The sequence below is a fragment of the Papio anubis genome, chromosome 12, assembly GCF_008728515.1.
Source record: "Papio anubis isolate 15944 chromosome 12, Panubis1.0, whole genome shotgun sequence".
Classification (NCBI taxonomy): domain Eukaryota; kingdom Metazoa; phylum Chordata; class Mammalia; order Primates; family Cercopithecidae; genus Papio; species Papio anubis.
Window position 1 is genome coordinate 54238360 of NC_044987.1, and position 11665 is coordinate 54250024.

The 11665-nt window shown below is 37.0% G+C and overlaps 1 long non-coding RNA gene across 1 annotated transcript in view; it reads left to right on the top strand.

The window, feature by feature from the left end:
• The window catches only part of LOC110741317, a 2275404-nt gene that overhangs the window by 1727274 nt on the left and 536465 nt on the right, over positions 1–11665 (top strand). The window lies entirely within an intron of this gene.

Here is an 11665-nt window from a genome sequence, read left to right on the forward strand (position 1 = left end):
AATACTAATTTTCTCTCTTTCTTAAGACAGATAGAGCCACCCATTATAAGAAATGTGATCCTGCATCACTTTCTCTATCCCCCAGTGCCATTTTCACAGAACAGCAGGATAAGCGTTCTAACACTTAGTCTCAGTCTAAGTCATCTGCACCATTCTATCTGTTCTCAAGGGAGTACCAGAAATTGAAATCAAATACGCCCCAAACTGAGTTTGAATGCAGTGAGAAATATATTAGATAGGGAGTTCTAACCAGTCTCATACGTAGACTATTTATATGAATGTATTGATGTACATACACTTAAAATTAAATGAATTAATATTTACAAAACACTGTAACTTTCCCTGTCACATAGTAAATGCACACAAAATATTAATTGCTGTTATTTTATCATCATCATGATTTCATATAATTAGTGAGTACCTAAGACATAGTTCCTTTATCCCCGTTTGCCAATATAAATGACTTGTCTGAGATCTGACAGCTAGCAAGTTGGGGAAATAAAGCTTGAGTTTCGATCCCATGAGCATATTTATTTAGTCATCCCTTTATTTACCCAATATTGAGTGCTGGCTATGTGCCAGCCACTGTTCTAGTGCTGGACGCATACAGATATGTAGGACTTGGTGCTTCTTCCTGTGGAGTTCCCTCTCTAAAAGAAAAGATGGGCCAGCAACCAGCTGCTGCAGTGCTATCTGGTCAGAGCTGCAGCTGGCAGCCTGTAGTCCCAGCCACTGGGGAGGCTAAAGTGGGAAGACTGCTTGAGCACAGGAGGTGAAGGTTGCAGTGAGCCAAGATGGAACCACTGCACTCCAGCCTGGGCAGAACGAGACCCTGTCTCAAAAAAAAAAAAAAAAAAAAAAAAAAAAATGTGTAGGGGGCTGATTTATTAGTGCCTAAAGTAAAGTTTCCAACCTCATTCATATCATGATGCATAGATGATGATACCAGCTTGGGACACTTGAGTAAGGGGCCAGGCTTTACCTCCCCGGCATACTTAAAGGACTCAGGAGATCAGTATCTTGGCACATCAGTTGCTCATTTGGGCCATAGCCTCGTGGCTGCTGGACCCCAGTTGGAGAATATTGGGTTTAAGGATGATAGGAGGAAGAAACACAGTCCTAAGGGATGGCATAACCAGGTGGTTGAGAGCAGTTTCAACTCTGGAAAACAGTATCAGCCCTACCCCTTACTGTTGTGTGAACTGAAACAGGTTATTAACCTCCCTGGTGCTCCGTTTCTTCATCTCTAAAAAGAAAGTGGTAATTTATCTCACAAAGCTGTTGTAAGGAGAATGAGTTGAGGTGATTAAAGCTGGTGCATAGTAAGTGCTCAGTAAATGGCAGTTTTCTTCACCGTTCTTCTCTCCCAGATATAAACATGGCCAGATATTTTCTTGGACCACTTTCAAGCTCTCACTTTATTTTGAATTATAGCAGTATTATTATTTTTGAGCATTCAATTGTCTTCTGATATTCTAAAAATTAAATCATCCAAAAAGGAGAAACTATTCTGGCACATACCCAGGATGAGCTGTAACAATTAGAAATTTCAGGTTTTTCAATTCAATAACCTTACCAACTTACTTCCCGTTGCACAGAGCTTCCAATTGTGGAAGATTTATTTAAACTCAAAAATGTTCAATGACCTATGCTATCATTGCTTCTGTGCACATAATCCACGGCTCGTGTAATGTGAACAGGCTGAAGGAGACTCTAGTTTAATGGCCAAGTTTTATGATGATATATTTTTTGCTTCTCGAATATGGAACATTTTTACTTTAATTTTTCTGAATTCGCTTTTATTATTATAAAATTGCTACATGAACATGATTTAAGAAGTTAAATACTACTGGGAGGATGAAAGGTGGGGGGAAAAATTATACCTTGCTTCACCTCTCCCCCAACTTTTAGACTTGCATATATTTGATTGTGTGTTTCCACTGGTAATGACCAGTATATAACCAAATTACTAATACTACCATTTCTTGATTTTTTTTTCCATTTTAGACACCTTTTTACTTCTCTTTTGGTAGATGAGGTTTTGACCCTCATCCATACACATTTTTCCTTTTCCATCTTCCAAATTGTCACAGTTTTTGGTTAAATCAAGTCAAAGATTTGATAAAAATACAATGAGTAGAAAAATAGATGCTGTTCACTTCTATTTCAAATTATATATTATATATTTTTTATTTTTATGTTACTTTAAGTTCTGGAGTACATGTGCTGAATGTGCAGGTTTGTTACAGAGGTATACATGTCCCATGGTGGTTTGCTGACCCTATCAACCCGTCATCTAGGTTTTAAGCTAGGTTTGTCCTAATGCTCTCCCCCACCCTTTCCCCCAACCCCTGGACAGGCCCCGGTGTGTGATGTTCCCATCCCTGTGTGCATGTGTTCTCATTGTTCATCTCCCACTTATGAATGAGAACGTGCAGTGTTTGGTTTTCTGTTCCTGTGTCAGTTTGCTGAGGATGATGCTTTCCAGCTTCATCCATGTCCCTGCAAAGGATAAGAACTCATTTTTTTGTTTGTTTGTTTTTTTGAGACGGAGTCTCACTCTTTCACCCAGGCTGGAGTGCAGTGGCACGATCTCAGCTCACTGCAAACGGCACCGGGATTCAAGTGATTCTCCTGCCTCAGCCTCCCGAGTAGCTGGCATTACAGGCACCAAACACCAAGCCTGGCTAATTTTTGTATTTTTAGTAGAGACAAGGTTTCACCATGTTGGCCAGGCTGGTCTTGAACTCCTGACTTCAGGTGATCTACCCACCTTGGCCTCCCAAAATGCTGGGATTACAGAACTCATTCCTTTTTATGGCTGTATAGTATTCCATGGTGTATTTGTGCCACATTTTCTTTATCCAGTCTATCACTGATGGCCATTTGGGTTGGTTCCAAGTCTTTGCTATCATAAATAGTGCCGTAATAAACATACATGTGCATGTGTCTTTATAGTAGAATAATTTATAATCCTTTGAGTATAAATTATTTTTATTTATGGGTTTTCTATACATTTATCACCAATTCTTCAGAAGTACTTCAACAATTTTTTTACATTACCATGTTTTTTTAAATATAAATAACCTATGATTTTTCTTTTCCTATATGGTTGCCCTTCTTTAGAGCTCTCTGTTTTCCTGATTCAGTATAACTGATCATATTCCCATCATCTTAAATCTTCTTATTACCCCACTTCTGGGGGAGATACCTTATTTCCTGAATCATACACATGCTTCTTTGTTTAGTTCTGTATTTTTCTGAAGTACATCCTCTAATTACTAGAGGATGCTTGTAGTTATTAAATAGCTTGATTTATTTTAATTCTATTCTTACGTCTGACTGAAAGTTTTTCCGATACTAGATATCCAGGTTAAAAATAATGTTTCTTCAGAAGTTTGAAAATATTTCTCTATTAATTTTTAGAGTTTATTATTGCTGTTGAAAATCCAATTCCATTCTCATTCCTGGTCCTCAGTAGGTCTTATGGTTTGAATATATCACCTTCAAAATTCAGGTATTGAAAATGTGATAGTATTAAGAATTGGGGCCTATAAGAAATAGTTAGGCCACCAGAGCTCCTCTTTCATGAAAGAGATCAGATGCTTTAATAAAAGAGTCTGATGGAGATAGTTCAGCCAGTTTTGTCCTTCTGCCTTCTGCCATGTGAAGACACAATGTCCCTCTCTGCCAGAAGATGCAGTGTTCAAGGCACCATTTTGAAAGCAGAGACTAGGCCCTCACCAGATGAGGAATCTGCTGGTGTCTTGGTCTTGAACTTCCCAGCCTCAAGAACTGTGAGAAATAAATGTCTGTGCTTCATAAATTACCCAGTTTTGAGTGTTTTGTTATAGCAGCACAAAATGAAAGAAGACAGTAGATGGAAGCCTTTAAGGCTCTTCTTTTTATTCCCAATGACCTTCACATGAATATTTCTCCACCTATTGAGATGGGCCCTCTGGGCCCACAGTCTGGAGACTTCGATGTTTTACTTTTTTGACAATGTATTCTATTACTTCTTTTCTAATGTATTTGTCTCCATTGACAGAGAGAAAAATAAAGAAGTAAGGACATTTATTGTATTCACATTACGGCAATAGGAACAGTACCCTAGATCCCAAGATCAGAGAGTCTTGGCAGGGTGTTCTTGCCTTCTACTTATATAGTGAGGAATAGACAAGCTATAGATGAGATGATTTATAGCTGGTGTTGTTTTTGCAATCAGCAGAAGACTCAGTCAGTCAGTCAAACTAGAAATATTTATCTCTGTGTCTAGTTAGTTGCAAAAAAACAAACTTCTCTCTGTTACATGTATATTTATTGGATGTTAGAGCTCCTCAGATTATCTCACTTTCTTGTTTCCTATGCTGTCTTTCCACATTTGCTTTTTAGTTCAAACTTTGGAAAAAAACAATTGGAATCTTATTTTAAAATATTTTTTCATATAAGCAATCATACTTTTAATTTACTGATTTTTAAAAATTTCTCCAGTTACACCTTTTTAAAATCATATCGTGTACTTATTTCAAGAATTCAGCCTTATCTTTTCTCTCTCTAAATATATTATAGTTTTATTTGAAATTTTCAATTCTATTTTTTTAGATTTCCTTTCCCTTTCCTCTCTCTCTCTGTCTCCTGCTGTCTCTCCCTCCTCACCTTACTCCTCAAATTAAAGATATTCCTTCATTGAATGCTACTTCATATTTAAATACGAGTCAGTAAAAAGCAAATTAGAGAATCCCTGTGTGGGAGGATGGCAAGTGGGGAAGAGTTGGCCTTAACTTCTCTGCTTCACTTTAGAGAAATGAGATGACAAACAGTTTTTTGTGTTTTGTTTTGCTTTTTGCCTGTTTTTTACCGATTATCTGCCCCCAATCCAATTGGAAAACCTCCATATGTCATTATCTGTGTGTCATATCCCCGAACTCTCTATCCAGAGAGGAATCTTCCAGTCTCTAGCTTTGATGATAACTATCTTACTCCTTGCATTTAGGAGCAGGGAGAGAAAGGAAGCTGGGAGCGCTATCATTACCATTCAAAATGCAGACATTCACTTCATCTCCCTGTATTTTTGGTCCCACATCTGACCTCCATCCTCCCCTGTGCCTGGTGCACTCAAGTCCAGAACCTGTAAGGTTCAGTTCCTTAGCATATAAACCTCTGTTCTCCTGGGATTGGAGGAACGGAGGGAGAAGAGAATAGGAATGAAATAATGTCTGACCACAGGAATACAGAAGACAGAGGGGATATGAAGAAAAACTACTCTACACACAGTAGTTTCATTTCCATCCCTCCTTCATTGATACCTTCCCACGTGCTGTACGCTGCAAGTCTTTCCTGGGCTCCTAGGGAGGATCCTGTGGTTTATCCTTGAAATATCCTTCTCCAGGTTTAGAGGGTATAATGACCCCTGCTCTGCTATGCCAGTTATTACTCCTTCATCCACTTTCAAATTTGTAAAAGTTCATAGAAATCCCTTGTCTGCTCTTGTCTCCTCATTTTTCTCTTTGTAATGTTGCTTTTTTAGCTACTAAAAATTTCCTTTAATTTTATTTTAATAGAGTTTGGGGAGAGAGAAAAAATAAATGAGTATAGTCATTCCCATTCTGTTATAACCAAATTCAAATATGACATTTATTATCTACTTATTTTTGCTTTTTCATTTTTAAAGACACATTTAGTAGTCATTGAGTGACTACCATAATAAAATTATAAGAACAACATTAATAACTTTCGTTCTTAAAGTAATATAGTGTTTTAGAGTTTTAAAAGCTCTTTGGCATTTAATCCTCCATGTGGAGTGGATGTTTTTATCCTTATATTACATGAGATAATTGAGGTTAATAGAGTTTAAATAATATGTGTATGGCTGCATAATTAGTTGATAAAGGGCGTAAAACTGGAACTCAAAATTCCTGATCTTACTGTGGTACTATTTTTAAGACATTATAAAAGCATTTTGATAAATACTTGCATGAAATGTAAACATAAAAACGTACAAACACGAAGACCAAAATTTTGCCCTCAAAAAGCTCTTAATGTAAGAAGAAAAGTATAGTATCCCCCTTATCTTATCTACAATTTCACTTACAGTGGTTTCAGTTACCCATGGTCAGCCATGGTCCAAAAATAGCTGAGTACAGTACAGTAAGATACTTTGATAGACAGAGTGTGAGAGACCACATTCACATAACTTTTATTACAGTATATTGTTGTATTTGTTCTACCTTATTGTTAGCTATTTTTGTTAATTTCTTACTGTTCCTAATTTATAAATTAAACTTTATCATAGGTGTGTATATATGGGGAAAATGTATAAATAGGATTTAGTACTATTGATGGTTTCATGCATTTCCTGGGGTTCTTAGAACATATCCCCTGGGGGAATAAGCAGGGACTACTATATATGATATTTTAACTTTAATATAAAAATAATAAAATAAACCCTTCAACATTAATAGGCTGTGCCTCTAAGATGCTTAGAGATTGAAACAGAAGGAAGATTGGTCTAATTAGAAAGATCCAATTTTAAAAAGTGAGTGTTTGAGCTTTGACCATAAAGAATGGGTACAATTTTGATAAGCAGATAGAAGAAAGGGCTTTCCAGGATGGGAGGAGAAAATATACAAGTAACTGGTTGGGGCAATCCCCAGCATATTACCTGAACTAGTGAGCTGGTTGCCTGTTGCAGGATGAGTGGACAAATGGGATTAGAAAGGGAATTTAAAGAAATATCATGGAAATCGTGGATGTCTTGCTAACGAATTTAGAACTATTTGATTTCATAAAAAGGAAGTAAATGGAGTGACATAAAAATATCATTGCTTTTTCTGTTTTTCTAGCAATTATTTTTTCCTAAATTTCACACTTTCTAAATGCAAATTCGATTTTAATGAGAAAGAACTAGCAGTCTTGTCTCTGAAGCTGGTTTCTTGCACTTAGAGTTGTGAGAAATGTGAATAGACTGAGACGTTAGGGGTGGAAGAGGCTCTAACTACTACTAAGTCCATCACCTTCGCTCACATGCACAGATTTCACTGATAAGGAAACTGAGGCTCAGGAAGTGTATAAGCTATAGTTGCTTTCATATTTATCACAATATGTAATTCTCATTTCTGCCCACATAACGGCAATAATAACCTATTTTATAATACATTATAGTCTTTACTTTCTAACGATTAGGATTAGTTTCTGAAAAATGCCATGGAAGAATGGTTTGTATTTCCAGAATTAAGACATTATGGAAAATAAAGACTTAGTAGCAAGGAGATCAGGGGTAAAACCTAGGAAAGGTTTAATTTTTATGTTTACTAACATATAACAGTAAAAACAGAACATCAATATAGATAGCACTAATGATATTTTATGCATGCTAAATTAGATTGGCCTCTGTGCCATTAATTTTTATTTACTATCTTTTGGAAGTTTCAGGGTTTCAGCTCCCTTGCAGCCTCTAGGATAGCCTTGTACATTTGTTTCACGGGCATGATGAACGGCAAGAGGCTTTTGGTTTTGTGTCTTTCCTTCACATGAATGGTAATATATTTCTGTTTTTATGATCACAGTATTTCAAAATTTCAAAAACACATAGGAACTATGACTATTTGAGATGGAAAAAGTTCTGGGTGACTAGTAAGTAGCTGGGCATACTTCAGACACCAAGGTTGTATTCTGAGCTTGGCTACTGAGAAGTTCAGGTCAAAGTTTTCATACTTAGCCTTAGGGCTCTCTCTCCCAGCACACAGAGGTCTCTACCCCTTTTTTTTTTTTTTTAAATCTTGCCCCAGGCTTTATTACAAAAAACAAACAAACAAAAACACTTCAGTTCCACCTGTGTGTTGACTCTTGATATTCCCGATCCTTATTTTATTCTCCTCTAATTACCCTTGAGAGTAGATTCACTAAATTTCCAAGTACTCAACTCAAACTTTTATAGTTGTTGTAAAGGTATACAAAAGCAAATTCTTTACAGAAAATTTTCATGGAAGGAAAGTTGTCACTGGTACAGATATTCTAGTCATAACTCCCCATATCCCAGCAACTCAAATATTACTGAGGCACTGGAATAAGAGCCCCAATGCATGATTTGCTTGAAAAGCATCCACTCCATTCCTTTCAGCAGACTGAGATCAAGCTTAGAAGACAAAAGTCTTGGAAATTATTTCAATTTCCATAGGTGAGGAACTTGTCCAGTTTGAAGACACATGCTTGGTACAAAAAAGACACTTGGGGTCAGGGGAAAGGGTCCACACAACTAACCTCAGTAGGGTTGATCTTTAGCCTAGTTTGCTTAGGAACTAAACTGTACCACTGACCCAGAAAAACAAACAAACAAACATAAACAAACAAAAAACATGTCTCTAGAGTCTCTGTAAAAATAGCACATTGTAAGCAGTCAGTTACTATGTGCTGCTCAGGAGATAATAGGACATCTTTTTTTTTTTTTTTTTTTTTGAGATGGAGTTTTCGCTCTTGTCACCCAGGCTGGAGTGCAGTGGCGCCATCTCAGCTCACTGCAACTTCCACCTCCCGGATTCAAGCAATGCTTCTGCCTCAGCCTCCCAAGTAGCTGGGATTACAGGGGCCCACCACCATGCCCAGCTAATATTTGTATTTTTGATAGAAACAGGGTTTCACCACATTGATCATGCTGGTCTTGAACTCCAGGACACCTTTTTTGACTATGAAGAAAAAAGCAGCAGCCATAAATGGTGTTATGTGCTGAAGCATTTGCTGAGAAAGATAAACCCTGGGAATTTTGAGGGGAAGAAAGTTAACAGGTAATTTAGGTACATGTAACTACTTATTTACACCCTCCCCGCAACACATCCGTTTTTGAATCAGAAAAAAATAATTTGAACATGATCATCAATGTTAAGAATTTTAGAAGCTGTTTCAAATCTGTGATCTCAATGAACCAAATCACAGGTTTTCTTAGTAAGACACAGCCAGTAGTACAATTCCCTTTAGGTAGAAGGAGAAAATGGAGCTCAAAAAAGGATTGGAACATATTCAGGTGCATATACACAATGTGAACACACATACGTGTGTGCATATGAGTACACTTGCACACAGTAAGTCCATTATTCTGCCATCTCAACAGCAAATATGGCCGTGGCATAAGACACGGGCCACTGTCCAGAGCAAGCCACAGGCTGGTGTTCAGTTTCCTGAGATGCCTTTGCATAATGTGAAATGGACGGTTTAAACAAGGCACAAGCCAGGATTTTGAGAAATAAGCAAGAAGTCTTTTCCTTTACCACAGTTTACATTTTTAAAATTTTACTTGTACTTTTATTGAGTTATAATTTGCCTAGAGTGAAAGGCACAGAACTTAAAAACATAGTCCCATCATTTTTGACAAATCAATTTATACGCATAACCTCCAGCCCTATCAAGACACAGGACATTTCTATCAAGTCAGAAAGTCTCCTTGTGGCCCTTCACAGTCAACACTGCCACCTCCAATGGCTTTCCTTTTAATGACTGGGTACTTCTAAACAGCCAAGATAACATTTTTTTATTATTGTTCATAGCAGGTAGACAACTCCAGGAAATTCATCATCAGTTTCTAAAAGTAATCTGTAAACCACACCCAAATATTTTTCTCTTAGGTAAGTTACCAGAATCTATTTATTTTTAAAATAGTACTCCTTCCCATAATCATTTTCCTACTCTGCTAAGTATAATGCCTTAATTGAAAATATGTAGTATGGTTTCATAGGACAGACACTCATTGTACATGCTTATTAAATAAACATGCTATTTAACTATCTTATCCACCCTTAACACTGACTCTTACTTTGTAAATATATAGTGAATTATATGTTGTATTTGTCTGCCACTGATGGCTTTGTTAAATTTTTAAAAATTATTATTAATTTGATTTGGGGTTAACTCTTTATTGCTCAGATCCTACTTTCTCAATGATGTTTTTAGAAAACTTCTAGCAGAAAGGGTGGATAAATGTATTCTTTGGTCAATAAATGACTACCACTTTGAGATAGGTTTTCTTCATAGGAAAATCTCCTTAAGAAATAGAATCAGTGAATGCATTCTTACTGAAAATTATTAAATTGTTTCTTAAGCATGACTCTTGAGCATTAGTTCAAATGAAAACAGATTTTGAAAGATATTTGATCAGAGGATCAACCAAATTCTGAAATATTCAATTTCATTTTATTTCTTTATCTTTAATTTCATTACAGATGTCTTATAAATGTGTGATTAAAAAAATGAAAAAGTATGTCAGTAAGTAAAAATCCATCACCTCAGCTAGAAGTGAAGAGTATGTATCACCAGCCAGAGGCTGTGATCACCACCTCCAAAGATAATGAGCCTGAGTGAACTATAAGCCATTTCAGCAATTATAGCTGTTTCACTCACTGTTGTGCTCTGAGAACCTAGTTCAGTGCTTGGCACATACAAGCACTCAATATATGTTGAAGAAATAACAAAATAAGTGGGGACAAAAACTGGTCCTCATCTGTCCCTAGTCCATTCAAGTTGCTATAACAAAAATACCATAGACTGGGTAGCTTAAACAACAAGCATGTAGCAAACATTTATTTATCACAGTTCTAGAGGCTGAGAGGTCTAAGATCAAGGCACTAGAGATTCAGCTTCTGGTGAGGACCAATTTCCCAGTTCATTGATGGCAATCTTTTCTCTGTGTCCTCATGTGTCAGAAGAAATAAGGAAACTCTTTGGGGTCTCCTTTGTGAGGGCACCAATCCCATTTATATAGTCTCTACTCTCATGACCTAATCACCACCCAGAGGTCTCAGCTTCCTATACTGTCACATTGGGGGTTAGGATTTTAACATGTGAATTTTGGGGGCATATAACATCAGTCCATAACATCATACAACATTATACCTCTGTTATCCAGCATGCCTGCCACATAAAAGCTACTCAATATCTTATTGAATAGAATTATCCACACTTAAATGGTAAGGGGCTGAGAAGGCATGGTAAATGTATCTGAAGCCACATCTCAGAAAGATGTTTTGAAATCATTATGTTCAAGGCAGTGACTTGGTACTTTGCAGGTCAGTGAACACAGTCAGTATGTACTATGACATATGTTGGATTTGGAAGCTTACTCTGTCACCTACTAACCACGTGACCGGGGGCAAGTCTTTTAGCCTCATATAATGTAAATCTGTGAAATGGGATTAAAATAACTCACCGAGATATGAAGATTAAATGGGAACTTTCATGGGAAAGTTTCTGCACAATGCTTGGCACAGAGGGATTGGGACACTCTCTTCTTCCCTTTATCTGAAGGAGTAGCTTTCCTTAAAATGTGGAATACTCATGAGATTATGAAAAAAAGAGTGAGGCTGAAGTTAGCGCCTTCCACTTTTATTTATTTTCTGTCTGTGACTTCTAGTTCTATTTCCTTACAGACAAATGTGAGTTATTACTCCTATTAGCACTGCTGAGCTGTTGCCACCATGCTAGAGCAAGCTGGACTCACTCTGAGTGTTGTTAAAAGCTCTGCCAGCTGAGTGTATCCTGGGTTTCCTTCACAAACTATAGAGTTTCTGACTATGGGAGCTCACAAGCACAGCATTAATCTCGAGCCCTAGCCTGAAGCTTTGGTCATGCCAATATGAGATTTGGCAGGACCATCACTGAAATAAAAGATTAAGTTAAAATA